The 18,244-nt window shown below is 36.6% G+C and overlaps 1 long non-coding RNA gene and 1 pseudogene across 2 annotated transcripts; both read left to right on the top strand.

The window, feature by feature from the left end:
* The first annotated feature begins 5,607 nt into the window (after positions 1-5,607).
* LOC104611411 (16.9 kDa class I heat shock protein 1-like) lies at positions 5,608-6,696 on the top strand (annotated as a pseudogene).
* A 4,636-nt stretch (positions 6,697-11,332) lies between these two features.
* Positions 11,333-17,925, top strand: LOC109115764 (uncharacterized). 2 transcript variants are annotated; one of them, XR_016079339.1, is made up of 5 exons: positions 11,333-12,479; positions 13,911-14,066; positions 16,073-16,255; positions 16,411-16,580; positions 17,624-17,925. It is a non-coding gene; the product is annotated as an uncharacterized LOC109115764 (long non-coding RNA). The 2 variants fall into 2 exon arrangements; XR_002023456.2 differs by lacking the exon at positions 13,911-14,066 and having other exon boundaries at positions 11,341-12,479; positions 17,624-17,919.
* The last annotated feature ends 319 nt before the right edge of the window (positions 17,926-18,244 follow it).

Below are 18,244 nucleotides of genomic sequence, written 5' to 3'. Positions count from 1 at the left end.
TCAGCTCTCATGGCATCTACCCACTTCAAGGAATCTATATCCAACATAGCTTCCGTATAAGTCACGGGATCCTCCTCACTGGTCGTGGCTTCCACCAAGTAACTTTCTTAGTCATAGCCAAAACGAACTGGAGGCCTAGAAACCCGGGTAGATCTCTTAGGTTGGTTATTTTCTAGAGCTGGTGGGACATCTCCCACTACTCCTGGGCTCTCCTCATCAAGAACAACTTCCAGATGATGATTATCCATGATGTAATCTTCTTCTAGGAAATGGCCATTTCGACTGCAAAACACCTTTTGTTCTTTTGGATCATAGAATAAGTAACCCACAGAGCCCTTGGGGTAGACTATAAATAGGCAACGACTAGTCTTAGATTCCAATTTATCAGCACCTATTCTTTTAACATGTGCTGGACAACCCCAAATCTTCAAGTGTTTTACACTTGGTTTCTTACCGGTCCAAAGCTCATAGGGAGTCTTCGGAACGGATTTGGTTGGAACCCGGTTCAGCACGTATATCGCTCGCAGTCTTTAATGCCTAACCCCAAAAGGATGTGGGTAACTCAGAGTGTACGAGAAGTGATCGGACCATATCCAATAAAGTTAGGTTCCTTTTCTGACACACCGTTTACCTGTGGTGTAGTAGGAGGAGCTAGTTGTGATACTATCCCATTGGCCTTTAAGTAGTCCCTGAATTCGTTAGAGAGATACTTGCCACATCGATCTTATCGAAGGGTCTTAATTTCTCTCCCTAACTGTTTCTCGACCTCTTGTCTGAATTCTTTGAACTTTTCAAAAGATTTAGACTTATGCCTCATTAGGTACACATAACCATACTGTAAGTAATCATCGGTAAAGGTAATGAAATAAACATGTTGGTTACGTGTCCTAACATTCAGGAGACCATATACATCAGTATGTATAAGGTCAAGTGTGTTTGTACATCTTTCAGGCTTACCGTTAAATGGCTATTTCGTCATCTTACCCTGAAGGCAAAATTCACAAGTTGGAAGATCTTCTACAGTTAGAAAATCCAAAAGACCATCCTTTACCAACCTTGTGATACGATCTATATTAATGTGGCCAAGTCGGTAATGTCACAGTCACGTGGGACTCACTATATCATGGGTCCTCTTCTTGGGGATTATTTTCGACGTAATTTCGGTAAGGTTTGTTTCTAGAGAAGGATGGAGAACATAGAGACCATTCTCAAGTTCTCCGTATGCGAGGAATTTGTTATTCCGTTTAATAGTAATCATATTACTGAATAAGATAGAATAACCATTCATGCACAATTTTGAAACAGAAATCAAATTTTTCTTAAATTTGGTACGAAAAGACAAATTTTCAGTACAATAATTCCTTCTCTAAAAACAAATTCTACAGTTCCTATGGCTGTAGCTGCAACTGTTGCAGAAGTCCCCAAGTAGTGTCACTTCTTTGTCACTTAGTCTTCTGCTTATCTTGAACCCCTGCAATGAGTTATACGCATAAGTCAAAGCCTCGGAGTCAATACACCAGGAAGCAGAAGTGACCAACAAATTGGTCTCTATGATAAAAGATTTGAAATTACCTTTCTTCTTAGTCTCTAGATGTTGAGGACAATGCCTCTTCTAGTGGTCGGCCTGTTTGCAAAAGTGACAAGCATCCGATGCCTTATCCTTCTTCTACTTCTTAACTTTGCTAATTTTCTTTTGAGCCTTCCCTTTAGCCTTCCGTTTTCTCTTGCCCGATTTGCCACCTTCAATAAGCATGGTTATCGGTTTATCCTTTTTAATTAGTTCTTCAGCCCTCTACAACATATTGCTGAGTTCCTAAAAGCTAACATTTAGCTTATTCATGTTATAGTTCATGGTAAACTGATTGAAGGAGGGAGGCAGGGAATTGAGGATAGCATCAATTTTAGTGTCATGGTCTAACTCTAACCCGAGAGCCTCCAGTTCATTAATATAACTCATCATCTTTAGACAATGGTCATGAACCTTTTGGTTCTCGGTCATTTGTGCGGTCATAAACAACTTTAAGACCTTCTGACGAGTAAAACGGTTCTACTCCTCATACATAGCCTTCAAACTATCCAATATATCCTTGGACACTTCAATCTTATCGAATTTGTCGTTGTATTGGATTATCCAAAGAGGCTATAATATAACACCGGGCAAGAGAATTTTTCTCCTCCCATTCTTCATACTCTCTTCGTCTGGCCTCAGAAACCCTATGACTCGGACGATCCGGAGCAGGGTTTTTAGCAATTTTGTCCAATTTCTCGGACGTCAGGACCAGCATAAGGTTATAGAACCAGTCAGCATAATTTGGGCCCTTAAGCTTGTTGTCGTCCAACAGTTTAGCGAAATGACCGTTTGCCATTTCTGATAAAGGGAAAAGCAAATATTAGTCCACAACCTTATTTGATTCATGTTATCTACATAGATATGGCTTTTAATCTCCATTTCCATTTATTCATCTCTGAGATTTTCCTCCTATCTCAGTGATGGAGACTGCGAATTATGTCTCTGGAAATGTGGAAAATCACATAGGGTGCATGGAGCCAACTGTTTCAACTGCATAACCCCACCACCTTTTTAGGAAGAATCATATCCGCTCATCTTATGAGTTTTCTCTATGGCCTCTGTAAGACAAGGTTCATTGTCATTTTAGGTTAAACATTTCTGTCCAGTGAGTGCTCACACATCATATTCGTGAACGTCAAGGTACCGTGAGAGAGTCTTCCATTTTAGGATAGGCCCCTCCCACATCGGTCTATGACACCCCTATCATCTTATGAAACAATCCAATAGATTCAGCAGCAAATGGATAACCCAATTTTATGGTGCATCTCCTCATTACTGAATGACCCATCTTCATGTTAATGATGGAAGGCCTTTAGAGAGTTCATCACATGAATCTCCCTATCACAAGCACTCATATTTCAGGAGGGAACGAGTGATTACGCCCTAGTTTAATTTAGGTCAAACCAAAGTGGCTCCCATTGGCTTTCATAAAGCTATATTTAGATGGGCTCTAAATGGCTAGGGATCCACACGGTTCCTCTTGGGGGGGAAACTGGTGTGGGGCCTACCATGATGGGAGATCATCCAATGATCTTAAGGACACCATGGCAATGATGTGCATTCAGCCATGGTGTGCGCAAGAGCCACTATTGAATAAGCATGGGCCAAGTACTTATGGCCCATGAACGTTGCACATCACACATCCATACATCATATGCATGAAAATCATAATTGATCCAATCAATTAAATAACTGTAAAACCCTTGATTAAAGCCCATAAAAATTCATAATATTACTGATTAATATTATCTAGGTATATGGGCTGAATTGCAAGGAACAGTTCGGCCCATATAGCTTTTATGCTGAAATGGGCTAAAGCAATTTTAACAGATTAAAACTGGGTTTTATAGATGTGGGTTGAATTGCATCTTGCAATTAATTATCAACTCCTGGGCCCAAATATGATATTTTAGGGCTAAGAGCAGCCTTCATCGAACCACAGATTTGGTTCAATTAGTTTGGTCCAATCTGGTTCGAATGGGTCTAGGGTTTGATTATTAATTCAAGATTTAATTCAAGAATGATGATCTGAAATTAAATGATTGATACAAGACAATCAAGAATCAATAGGAGGGTTGTTCGTAAGACTGCTACCCTGCAAAACAAAAATTAGATCGCAGCATGTAGTTTCCAAAACTACAAATTGCAGATGGCCGAACCCATATCTGCGAAAACTTCTCCTCTACGCAATCTACTTAAACTTTGAATGGAATAAAATAGAAATCCTATTTTCTATTAATATTACATCAGAATTGAATTCCTATACACTCCGTCTAAAAATTAAAAATAATTAATTACAAACCAAGAATGGAAAAGAACAGCAGGTGCGCAGATTTCTTACGCAATTAAAGAATTCGATTTCCACCCTACGAACAACCCAAAAATCTAGAAAAATATGTAGAACAATTCTAAATATAAATCAAATTTATAAAGATTTAATTTTAGATCAATCGCCCAAAAAACTGGGGACCAATTTCCCAGAAAACGCTAACTACGCAAATCGGGTAGAACGCCTTCTGGCCATTTGCGCAGATCCAGATCTGGTTTAATTTTGGTTCAAGATTTGAACCTGGCTCTGATACCACTGAAGGGATGAGATATCCATCGTATGGATGGACGAACCCTATAGGAAGGTTAGGCGAATTTTCAAAAATTTCTCTCTCTCCCATGTGGGAATCACATTCCCTATTTTAGAAAACTGCATTTTCAAGGATCAATCTTGAAACCAAACCGAACCAGATCTGAAACCAAAAGGTAGGAGAGGGATATACCTGATATGGAGTAACAGTAACTCCCAACGAAGGTGTTCATGCCCAATGAAACCAAAGACTGCTCCCATTGAAGATGACACAATGTGAGGTGGAGCAGAATTAGTAGGATGGCTTTTCAGCAAGAACCAAATTCTTCAGCAAGAATGTGATGGAGGGCTGGTGAGCACGACTTCAGATTACTTTTCTACCAAAAGATAATATCAAGAACCTTTATTGATCACTCCTATAGGTGGATATCGAACTGATAGGGGCGGCGAGAGCAGGAAAGAGCAAAAGACAAGAGCAGTCGAACTGCAGATTCTTCTGTCTTTGTAATTTGTGAACTGAGAATTGTGTCTTTGAGGTTCGCCTTGCTCCTCTATTTATAGCCTTTAAAGAGAGCATCTCCTAATCCCATTAGGAGTTTCTTAATCCAAATCTTGTATTTGGATTTGGACTTTCTTCAAGAAATAAGGATAATCCATTATCTGTAGATATAGATCTGCTATCCTAATCAAATTAGGAGTTTCTTGATCTAAACCTTTATTTGAATCTGGATTCTCTGAGTGGATAGGGATAATCCCTTATCCTATCTACTGATCTAAATTCCAGAACCGCCTCTAATTAATTAATCTTATTAAGTCAGTTCGAATTGGGCTTTAGGTCTGTTAAGTCTATGTGCTCACTTAACCTCCTAACTGCTACCCAGTTGGCTATCCTTGTAAGGTGTGGGACTCAAACATTGATCTACACATCAGCCACATGAGTTCAGCCCAGCATCTGTTACAAGGCCTGGCCAAATTCACTGTAGGAAACAGTGAACCCCTGAGTCTATCGCCATGGGCTCTTAATGGGCCTAACATTTACACTAAATGGTCATTGAGTCAAACCACCTTATAAAAACTCAAGGACTATGGGCAGATGCATGGTCAAGACAAAAGTCTCAAAAAGTTCCCATTAGCCATTCATTACTATTAATATACGCAAGACAACAATAATGCCCCACGTCATAAGCCCATGACGGACGGTTTAGATATGATAGGACACATCATAGAACGCGTTAATCAACAATCCAACGGCCCTGTTCAACTTGAAACACGCCACCGTCATCTATGGAACGGTTTAGAAAACTCACAACAAAAGATTTTCGGTCTCATGAGTACTAGCTCGAAGGAAAAGTAAACCAAGAGTCCAAAGAACCGCTCCAACCGCCTCTTCTAAAACCCTCCTCAACCTATAAAACCTCGAACTCTCCCACCCTGAAATCCTCACAGAGTCAGTCACGGAAATCGCAACCCCAAAGCCCCAACTCTCACGTCAATCTCTCAACCCAATTCTCAGATCAGTCTCCCCCATCTGTAAAATTACGTAAAACCAACCAACGCTCCAATTCTCGCTAGTCATCCAGAATGAGGAAGGTTGCTTTGGTCTTGTGTTTGGTGATGGCTGTAGGTCTTCTGGCCATCCCGGCGAAAGGACTGAATCGACTGATGCCCTGCACCAGAAGCTTGTGGGACATGATGCTGCCCAGTGACGACCTCTTCAGAATCCTCGAACAGACCCCCCTCACCATCCCCAAAGGTTTTGAAACCTTGCCTCTGTTCCGTGCGGACTGGAAGGAAACCCCTCAGGCTCATGTCATCTCCCTCGACATTCCTGATAAAGAAGGAAGACGTCAAGATCGAGGTGGAGGAGAACAGGCTGCTTAGGATCAGCGGAGAGAGGAAGAACGAGGAGGAGGTCGAGGGTGAGAAGCGGCACCGGGCGGAGCGGACCACCGGGATGTTCTGGAGGCAGTTCAGGCTGCCGGGGAACGCGGACATGGATGTGGTGAAAGTCCATTTGGAGAATGGGGTGTTGAGGATCATGGTCCCGAAGCTCGCAGAAGAGAAGAGGAGGCAGAGCAAGGTGATCAACATTGTGGAAGAAGGAGCTTCTTCTGGTTCTGGGGAAGACATCAAGGCATCCAAGGCCGACAAGTAAACTTCTTCCGTTTGTCAACTTTGCACTACGATCACCACTTGGATTCGTTAATTTGTGAAAATATTGGACTTTTGTCTTCTCTATTTTGTCTCAAAATAATTCAAAAGTTTACTGGAAAAGCGCCCCAGTAAAATTCAAATATTGTTTTATTACTTTCAATTGGTTTGTTTCCAGAATTTTGACGAAAGCCCGATTGGTTGGTTACTATCAACTGATTATAATTTTTTTCGGTATCATATCCTTTCGACATTATAGTTGAATAAGGAAAAACCTCTGATGTCGGAAAGGTATGATACCAAATGAGCATTGACTATCGGAGGAACCCCATGGAGGCTAAAATATATTATAGATAAATGCACTCATCTGCGTGCTTTCTTGGTTTTGGGAATTACTTTTTTTATTTTCTAGTATTTCTGGTATCATATTAAAATACATTCATTAATATCAATTTTATAATAATGTATTGTATAATGTTTTTAATATTAATTAAATAATGATTTGGTAGCAAAGGCTGTGTTTGCAGTGCAATTTTATTTGTTCTAATGAAAATATATAAGAGTGTATGCAAATTTTGGTTTAATTTTGTTTTGGATTCTATTTTATTTGTACTGCAACCAAACAAAAGTAAGGTAAATTTTGAAATAAAAATTTACACCCAAAACGTTGCACTACCATAGTTTTGCATCTAAATTGGCACTGCAACCAAACATAGAGAAAATAACAAATCCAACCCATATCAGGTTGGACGAAAACTCAAACAGTGCAAATCTAAGCTTAAAGCATAATATTATTGATTACTTGATATATTCCTTTCGGTTCTCTTTCTTAGTTTTCACTTACCAAAAGTCTAAATAATGGAATTCGACCAACTGCTCCACTTACTAATTTAGAACTCGGATATCACAATTGAATTAAAATCATTCTTCTAGTCAAAAATAAAAGGGAAACTTGCTGAAACCTCCCTTGAATTTTTGGTTGTGGCTGAAACTTCCGTTGAAATTTAGTAGTTGCAATCACCTCTCTTGAACGTTCTGGCATAGTTGTAAGTATATGCCCTCTGGAAGAACTTTCTTAGAGAAGGCATAAAAATGTTCAAAATACACATACAATTATTTTTAGGTTGTGTTTAATTTGAAAGAGAAAGTAGGGAAAGGTAGGGAAATTACTTTTAGGCTATGTTTAGCTTGAAAGATAGGTAGGGAAAGGCAGAGAAACCTTAACAGACCTTGTATAGTTTTTCCTACCTTTCCCTACTTTTCTTTCAAATCGCTTTTCTAAAATTGATTTATTTCTCAAATTTGGCCTTCATATCAATCACTCAAAGGTAAAGCTACATCTTTAAATTTTCATTGTTTTTGTTGTTCATAAGGTTTGTATTGTATTTTTCCCATAGAAACCAACATCAATAGTAATTATATGGGTATTTGGACATTTTCTTGTTGTATTTTAGACATTTTTCATTTATAAAATGTACTTTCATCATAACTTACCTGAGGTCTTGTAGGTTCCTCAAAAAGTAAGTCTACTAGGCTATGCTTGGGGTAATAAGGCTTTTTGCTTTTATATGAGAGCTTTTTTTGCTCCATTGATGGTGTATTTGATTTTGTTTCTATATAGTGAGTGTCAGATTTTTCTTATTCTTCTTTCAGTTTTTTAGAAGATGTTTTTGAAGATTTTCCTTTTTCCTAGTTGGAATTGTGGAATGAAATCATTTTGTTGCTACATCCTTGTAGCTCATTTTGGACAAGTCTAGCACATTTCACTTGATTTTCGTGTCTTGAGGAAAGTCTAAAACTTCCAGGGAATTTAATAGGGTTTTCGATTTGATTTGTTTGTTTGCTTAAGACATTCAGGCAAATGTTGGTATAGTTGTTTTGTTCTATTATTTGGGAACAATGTTCTGGTATTACCTTCTCAGCTTCTTTTATTGTAGAAATATGTCTAATTGGGTTGGTTTTTAGTTATTCTTTCCCTATTTTTATTGCTTCTAAAGGAGGATGTACTAATTCTACAATTTAACCTGTAAAAGTAGCTTTTCATGCCTTTGAAAGTTTATTTGCTACACATAAATCTAATTATTCTTCTACGGGTTTTATATATTTAAATTGTTTTTATTGTATAAACTAATTCCAAAAAGGAATATTTTCCTTAGCTTCTATCATATCTTCATATTAGAGTTCTCTACTACGATCTCTCTCAAATTTAGAGAAATTTTCAAAAAAACCATTTCTTTCTTATTAGTTGAGAATTAAAGTCTAGCCTAATAAGGTCTTTATCTATTTGGAATTCTTCCTAAATTTATAAAAGATTAATCTTAAAGTCCGTCTTTGTTGGTTCGTAGGACTTTACAAAGGGGACTTGATTCTGGTTGTGTGATAAGCCGATGATGATGCATCGGTTATTGGTGTTTCATGTGCGGCATATATTATACCTAGAGGGTGGCAAGGTGATTCTGTTAGATCCACCAACCTTCTAGAATAAGAAGATCTCACTTCTAATGGTTCTGTATATGGTCTTGATGAAGTTGAGGCTCTTCTTAACCGTATCTCTGCAAATCTATCTTGCTCATTGAATATCGAAGCTAATTCAGTGGATTCCATAGGTCTAGGAGGCTCAACATTGGCTATTAGCCACATGTCTGGTAACTTTACATATTTCCACATAATTTATCTAGGAATTGTGACATTATTTCTAGTATTTCTTTGGAACAAAGTTGTCATTCCCCATCACTACAAGTAAAATGACTTTTAGTGGCAATCAATCCCTAAAACTGTCGTTAGAGACTTTACCAGCAATCGGCAAACTACCGCTAGAACCAGCAATTGGCAAACTACCGCTAAAAGAACTATTGCTAAGACGTTCTAGCAGAAGTTTTCACAACTGTCGATATAAATTTTAAACTTTTTTTTAGCGGCAGCCGTGATTGTCGCTAATACTGATTCGACTACCGCTAAAAGTATATGTATATGTTATATATATATATATATTTAAATAACCCATTTTTTATATTTTCTAATTTTCTTCAAATTACCCATTTTTTCTTCTTTGTATTCATTTAAATCAAAATAAAAAAAACATCAATTACAAATAAAATTTAAAAAACCATTCTCCATTCAAAATATATGAATCACAAATACATCTTAATTTCAATTTGATAAATTCTTCATTTGTACAAGAATTCAATAGGGTTTGAACCGAGCTTTCTTCATCCACCCCTTGTGTTTCTAACCACTTGTATTGATCGTACCGGATAACTCGCTCACGGAGCTCTTGTGGAAGCAATCTATGATGATGGATACATTGCTCTGAATCACGCCTTTTGACTTTCTTCATCTCCTCAAGCCAAATTGTAAGAGATCCGTGATAGATCTGTACAACATCACAACTACCAAATTACCAAGATGAACATTTCCAAGCAACAACTGCACATAACCATCTACTCTATAAGGTGTTGACTGCTCACTACTGAGTAATAACATATGCTGCAAATAGATTACTTCTATGCCTACCGGTGAAGCGTCTTTGCAAGGCTAATATATATATATATATATTCTTATATTTATGTAATAGTATTGGGGAAATCCCTGGAACTGGATTTGGAAGTCCAAAAATTTAAGGTTTAAGATTAAATGCATTTCTTGGCAAGATTTGTATCCGATCAAATGCATTTTTTAATTAAAATTTTAGGTTTAAAAGTTTACGGGCTTAAGGGGGTTAGGGATTAGAGTTTAGGAATTTTACATAAAAATAAAGAGATTTTGTCCGATCATGATAGGAGTAAATATGTGCTCAAGATCATTTACATACTTGCAAAAACGCCAAACAATAGAGACACTCAAGATCAGCTGAATAAGTTCCAGAAACATCTACAATAAACACATAGAGGAAAAGAGAGAATCCCACTTGTTAATATTGATATCTAGTAGTGAGAAAGCCGAGTTCTAGGTTGTCCTCTGGTTGTCGTCTAGTTGTGAGAAACTCCAGTTGAAGTCGAGAGAGAGAGAGTGAGAATAAGAGAGAGATAGAGATAGAGAGAGAGAGTGGGAGAAAAAATTATTTACGCGGGGGAGGAGAAGAGGAGACTTGATTCATTTTTGGCGCCACCTTTATAGCGACAGTCAAAAATGATTTTAGTCAATTTTAAATGACTACCACTATATATTACTATTACTAGCGGTAGTCGGTCTATAGCCACTTCTTGAACTTTTGTCAAAAATGTATTTTTTTGTAGTGCTTATTCCTGTTATCATAATATTAGGACAAATGGTATTCGTGGTCTTAAAGTAAATTTTGTAAACTAATATTATATTTTTTAATCCAGGTTTATTTTGATAGCAAAGGTTGTGTTTAGTTGTAGTGCAATTTAATTTGTACTAATACAAATGTATGTGCGTAAATGAAAGAAATGCAAATTTTGGTTTAATTTTGTTTTGAGTTTTACTTTATTTATATTGCAACCAAACAAAGTAAGGTAAAATTTGAAATAAAAATAAATCAAAATTTAAACCCAAAACATTGCACTGTCATAGTTTTGCATCAGTGCAAATAAATCTGCACTACAACCAAACACAACGAAAGTAACAAATCCTACCCATAACCGGTTGCACAAAAACTCAAACAGTGCAAATCTAAGCTTAAGCATAATATTGTTGATAACTTGATATATTACCTTTCCGTTCTCTTTCTTAGTTTTCACTTACCAAAAGTCAAAATAATGGGTTTCGACCAATTGCTCCACTTACTAATTAAGAACTCAGATATCATCGTTGAATTAAAATCATTTTCTAGTAAAAAATAAAAGAGTAGATTGCTAAAACCTCCCCTGAATTTTTGATTGTTGCTGCCCTTGAAGTTTAGTAATTGCAATCACCTCCTTTTAACTTTCTGACATAATTGCGAGTAAACCCCCTTTGATAGAACTTTTTAAGAGAAGGCATAAAAATGTCTAAAATACACATGCAATTATTTTTAGGCTGTATTTAGTTTGAAAGAAAATGTAGGGAAAGACAGAAACCTTAATAAATCTTCTATAGTTTTTCTACATTTCCCTTTCTTTCCCTACTTTTCTTTCAAATCAAACACTTAGCAAAAAGTTCGTTTTCTAAATTTTCTTTTCATATGAATCACTGTCCCAAATCCTTCAAATCTCTTTTTTGAAATTGATTTATTTTTTAAATTTGTCCCTGTATTAATCACTCAAAGGTAAAACTACAACATCAATAGTAATTGTATAAATATTTTAGACATTTTAATGTTGTTTTTTAAAAGATTTGTATTAGAGGAAGCGAAGGTGATTGCAATTACCAAACTTCAAGAGAGTTTCAGTAATGCTTAAAAACTTCAAAAATGATTTCAGCAATTTACCCAAAATAAAAAATGCCAACCTGATCAATCATTTAATGAAAATCGTGAGAACCAAAGCCACTGAGATTGGAGCTGGAGGTTGTTATGAGTCCTCACCATTGTAGTCTTCCAGATTGAATCATCTAAAGCTTTTCACAGCTTTTGCATTGACATCAACACCCTTTAAATCATCCGAACTGTGAGATTTTGATGTAAGGAATTCATCAAAATTCTGGTTTGACATTAGAGTTGGGATTTACGAATAAGAATGGCAACGGGGCGGGGATTACATTTCCCATCGCTGACCCCGACCCCCAAATCACCCCCCATCCCTGTCCTCGACTCCCAAATCATCACAGGATGACACTTAACCAACAATGCCGGCGTCAACAGGTGAAACTCTCTCTCTCTCTCTTATGGATTTCCTTAACCGTTTGGTTGATTTTTCCCTCCACCGGACAACACAAATTGGCAACGTTAAGGTTAGCAGTGTGGATTCTATCTAGGCTACCCTAATCACTTCTCACCAATCCATACGACATACAAAGGATTGTTGGATTGTTATAGCCACAACCACTGCTTTGTCTGAGTCATCTCAACAACCTCCAGAAACAGCGGCAACTCCAGAAGTCCCGGCCCAAGCCCTGACGGCAACGCCAACCAAGAAGAAATGGTTTGAGTAGCCTAGCGATAGCATTTTCTGTCTCATAGTCCATGTTCTTAAGGTCAGTAGAATCATCGACCGCAAGGGCGAACTAGTCAAGAAGATATGCAAGGAGACTCGCACTCGCGTTCGCATTCTAGATTGACCCATTGGCACTTCTGATCACATTGTGAGTTCATATTTCTCTCTCTTTCTCATGATCCCATTACATTTTCCCGTAAATTTAGTCAATTGTGTCTTTTAGGGTTTTCTCCAATTTAATTGAAAAATTGTCTTATTGATCATTGGATTAGGTATTGTAAATAATTGCTCAAGAAAATATTATTGTTTTTTAATAATGTTGGTTGTGAATGGTTGAAGCCTAGGCTGCAATCCAACAATCCTTTACCGGTGAAAAAGGAATTCACACTTTATATATATATTATTCAAAAAAAAATCCTCTTATATGTATGTTTGAATTCATTGCAGTTGTCACTTATAAAATACCAGTATTTAGAAGACCACCACCTGTACCCATAAAAGCACTAAAAAACACTTAATTGTGGAAAACATGATGGTCTGCATATAAGAACAAATTAATTATCATGACATAAGCATGCTTTCAATCTCATGGAACTCTAAGAAAAGACTAGGAATATAAAATAAATTTATATGAAACTACCACGTCTTTATGTTAAAGAGATGAAACTAACACATGAGAGTTGGGCCAACTGAGATGGTTCAGGTATGTCTTTAGAAATTGGAGCTTTTTCTTCTCCAAACCACCTATTATCCTATCTATAGCTGCCTTGAAGTGTTCCATAGAAATCTGTGATACCTCATTTCTTGCAGCAATTAACGCAGCTTCATTACAAACATTTGCAATATCAGCACCATCAAATCTAGGAGTGAGAGCTGCAAGTCTCTGAGAATAATATGACTGTTCTTGAGCAAGCTTGAGTTGAGTTTTTTCAGATAAATCCGAAATATCTGTTCAGGAAGGCCTTTCTTTCAGGTCTATTGAGAATTTCTTACCAAAGAGTTTACTTCCTTTCAGGTATATCATGTTCATGTAGACCCTTATGCATGAAAGAGTTGTCCAATTCATTGCTTGACATTAATAATTGCAGAAATAGTTTATTGATCAAAATTTCAGATATAATATATATAGTGCAACCTAATGAATAGGCTTGCAAGTTGCAAGTCAAAAGAAGAACAAATGTTCATGTAGACCTTTCTTGGTTTGGGGTGCTTTTATTTTCTTCTCTTGGGTGACTTCCTGTCACCTTTCTTGTAATTTTCTGCTTTCTTTTAATAAAATTTTTATTTTATTTACAGAAGAAATCTTTATGTCATATCAACGTTTTCATAGCTTATATCTTGCTTTTACAAGTAAAAAGTTCAGCAACTTGTGAGAAGGCCTATGCAATTTTACTCAGAAGTACAGATGGTAAAATATAAGGACCTCATGCTTATCAAATGCAGGACTGCAATTAATATACTTGTACACCTAAAAGAAACAAAAGTGAAAATCCATACACTAGCAATCAAAACTTTGACTTTTATGAACTAGAGTTGTCACAAGCTTCTCACAGGTGTGTGGTATATTGAATTTTGACAGTGATTCCTTTTGCAAACAAGAAGTGAAGATTCTGCAAAATCCAATCAAATACACATCAATAATTCATCTTTACTAATCTTGGAGGGACAAAGAGTGAAATCATTGACTGATCAAGGAGGAAGATTTAGTTTGCTCCAACTCCAAAAGATCTTTGCTGTGAGGCCCCGTTTTATCCTTTAACGTCCTAAGTTGCTCCATCTGCAACTTATTGAATTTTGTTGCTCAATTGTTTGACAATCAATTATGTTTCTTTGTTTCTAACCGCAACCCTTGCTGCCAGCTTGAGCCAAGGGCTTGTATGCTTATCCTACTCATTAATTAGAGAGCCAAAATATTTATTTGTCTTTGAACTGCACCTTTCAAGTTGTACTTCAGTGCAGATTAACCAAAATCTTAGAGGCTGTAACTTAAGATGCTTAGAAAAAATCCCTATTTGTCTTTGAACTCTAGACAAGTGGCTTAACTTAAGATGATTAGCACAAAAGTTGTTTCTTCCAACAAGTGGAGTTTTGATTCTCATATTGCAACATCATTAATGGTTAATTAACACACATACCAAGAACTTTTGCAAAGAGATTTGAGCTTCCATTTCTCTTGATTTGTGTTGATCCCCAAAATATTGGGCTGATGAAATAGACTTGGCATTTGAGAACTTCTTCCTTGCTTCATCAGTTTCTTCAATTTGATCATAATAATAAAGAACAGGACATAAATATGCAGCAATAAAATGCCCCATCTAACTACATAAGTATATAACTTCTAAACAATACAATGCCAAGATGATTAAACACAACAAGCTTTGCCTGCATATACTTACTAAATGTGAGCAACCACCAGAAGGTTATTAAAAAAAGCAGAGTCCTACCTTTTCCTGCATATACTTACTAACACAAACAGCAACCACCAGAAGGTGATGTACATAGAGAATTACCAAACACAAAGATGTCTGACATATATAATGGGTAAACCAATATATCAACTCATAGGGAGCTTCACTGCATAACTCCACCTTTTTATTATGGATACATGACTTCACCTATTTCTGCTTCATGGAGGGATCATATGGATGATCCAGATAATCAGTTGGATTGGGGGCTGACTGGATTGGCCATGTGATCAATTCCCCAGTCCATTTTTTATTTGATCATCAAGTACAAGGTCTTTTATTTTGGTAAAGACCAACTGCTTCTATGAAATGATTAAACAAAATGAACTTTGTTCCAAGAAAATTAGAATGAAGGAAATATAAAAAACAGCTAAGAGCAGGCCCCTTGCTAGTACAATTGCTTCAAGAGCAGATTGTCACACTTTTTACAATCCCCTGCCCATACCAGGTGAACCCATGACAATTCATTTCTATTTACCCCCACACTTGCAAGGGAACTTGTAGTGATACTGGCATGTATGAACTGCTTATGAGTTACCAGCCTATCACAACCTAGCTTCTATTACCAAGTGTCAAGATTCCAGAGTCCCTCATTTCTTTAGGTTGGCCAGCCTTTCACAACCTGGCAGTCTCCTATAATTAGTTATGTCCAACTTTCAATTAAAATCCATATATGACGTATATGATTGCTACTTAACTTGTATACTATAAACTTAAGATGATATAATTGAGTTTGACTTGAAAATCAATTAAAATCCATATATGATTGCTACTTAACTTACATAAGCTGGAAATGTGTATGTATGTATGTAACTTTGACATTTACATGTTGGTTTCTCTTGTTTATCTAAGTAACCATCAGACATGTGAAGATGAATGCCCCCATATTTATTCCTGTGTCCATCTATATGCAGGTCATATTAGATTTCGTTTTCCTTAGCTAAAATTTGGCATATCTGCTTCAGATATTAGTCTGAAGCTCAACTTGCAACTTTTGAATGGGTTAACTTCTATAGAAATCTATTCTGTTATATCCAATTCAGCTATGATATAATATTCCTTAGTGGCATCAATTGGTTGTACACTAGAATCTTCAAGTTGTAAGATTGAAGTTAGTGTACTCCACAGTACTAAATGATGATTCTCCTTGGTCATAGAACCAAGCCTTTATTTGTTTGGGTGTGATTGACCACATTACTAAATGATGATCTCCTTGCTCATAGAACCAAGCCTTTATTTGTTTGGATGTGATTGACATGCCCACATGTCTGTATAGGTGTGCTCGTGTGATGATACACTGGTTTTCAGATGATACAGAATCATGGCATGTTGATTATGGCATATATGTAACTTGGTTTTCAGATGATATACACTGGTTTCATTACAAAGATTCATGAGGTTACCTAGTCCACCCCTTCCAAGAGCCCCAGATCAGTGGAATCATCATAAGTGTTTCATGGTAAAGCCATGTTAAGAATATACAAGTTCTCACGTTATGTCCTTTATTTATTTATTGTCATGTCCCCTTGTGTGATTTAAAATATTATGTTGTGTTATTCTATTGCCAAATTTGATTTGAGGGAAGATTAACATAGTTTGGCAATCATGATGCAGGCCTTCCACGTGGACCCAAATGTTCTTGACAGAACCCAATAGGGGAAGATGATCAATTCTAGCTGGGGTTTTGGGCTTACAAATGTTCTTGACAGAACCCAATAAGGGAAATCCTGGTACGATGTACACATGACAAAAATAGCGGTCTTCAAGCGCATATTATTTTTCAGGTCTGATACTCCTGTACAAAAATGATATCCATTTACAACTCTTCATCTCTTCCATCCATGAACAGGGGAGAAAGAATTTATGAAGGGAATTGATTTATTTTCTGTTTCAAACTCCCCTTGTTAAAGCATTAATGCCACTGGATGCCAGATCAACTCAGCAGACTGTTGTAGGCTGAGTGTCCCCTTTGGTCACCTTCTGCTGCAATATTTCTGATGTTCTTGGGGGTGAAAAATAGTTTATTTATTTATTTTGTTCCGAGAATACCAGAATCATTCCATTGGTGCATAAATCAAATTGCCTTATTTTGTTCTTTGAATGCCATTGAGGTAATATTTGCATGCCATATTTTATATGCTGTGGAGCACACTGCACTTTTTTGTGACAACAGTGCATAATACCCCCTTCAATTAGGTTGAGGCTAACCTCAAACCTGCCCAAGTTGCACCAGTTTTGGGAACCAATAAATTAACTGATGGTTGCACTTTAGGCAACTGGGTTGTTACAGGTTGGGGGAGTATGTAGAGATCATGAACGCCCTATTCTGAGTTTTTCAGGCCTGGTGTGTGAAGGTAACTCAATTAGGGCAGAGCTGAATTCATAGAGCAGCAATGTTGGTGTCAATAAGCCAAGAAAACATCAACTTGATATTAGAACTTCTTGACAGAGATCTGAAGGAATACCTGCTTCACTAATGAACTTCTTGACAGAAAGCATTTCAGGCCTCATTCTCTTCATGTTGCTTTTTTTCTGCTAAGCTAAATGCATGTTTAAGCCGGGGCTTTGGAAAACAGCCTCGTCCCTGCAATGCAATGAAATTTAATTTGTAGCATTTATTAATTAAGCTCGTACATATATTATGTTTTCTACAAAAGCTATAAGTTGACGGTTTTAATTAGTGTTTGTAAGTTTGTAGTATACAATATAGGATAGGGAAAATTTTCAATCCCCTTCAATATGGTATATATATTCTATTGTTCATCGTTGAAGTAGGATGAGTTGCATGAACTTATATATAACGTGGTTGTGGTATTAATTAATTCAGATGGGTTACCGCCATTTCGACACTGCAAGGAGGAGGGGATCAGAATCTAGGAAGCAATTTGCAGATTCATCATCAGCAAGGTCAAACCCTCATGGTTGTGACCAGGATTTGAGAATTAATATTCAATTAATATAAGAGATCTGATCCACTGCTGAAGGTTCAGATCACTGTTCATTCCTTGTAGGTTATGTTGGCTTTGAGTTTTTAATAATTGAATTGTTTAGTGTTTAATAATTGAGTTCCGACCTGATTACAGCTCTAACCTTGGTAGGTTATGTTGTTTAGCGTTGTCATTAATTAAGTGTATTAGCAAATGAGATTAATAACTCAAAAATGGGACTGGTAATTCAAGTATTGGACCCAAGAAATTTTACTTAATGACCCTCGGGGATTCAAATCCCGAGGTTCAACCATCCGGGTTGAACGGTTTGACCCGTGACATCATAAATAAATTAAAAAACAATAAATATTTATATATAATAAAAATACCATAAAAAATTTAATAAAATACAAATAATACACAGAAAATACAGGAAAAAGAACAACATATGAAAAAATAAAAATAATAAAATACAGAAAATACAAAAAAACAATACAGAAAAAAATTCCAAAAAGTATAGA

Source organism: Nelumbo nucifera, chromosome 8 (genome assembly GCF_055504915.1).
Source record: "Nelumbo nucifera cultivar China Antique chromosome 8, China Antique-T2T, whole genome shotgun sequence".
Classification (NCBI taxonomy): Eukaryota; Viridiplantae; Streptophyta; class Magnoliopsida; order Proteales; family Nelumbonaceae; genus Nelumbo; species Nelumbo nucifera.
Note: the sequence above shows the minus strand (reverse complement) of the source record. Positions and strands in the feature narration are given on the sequence as shown.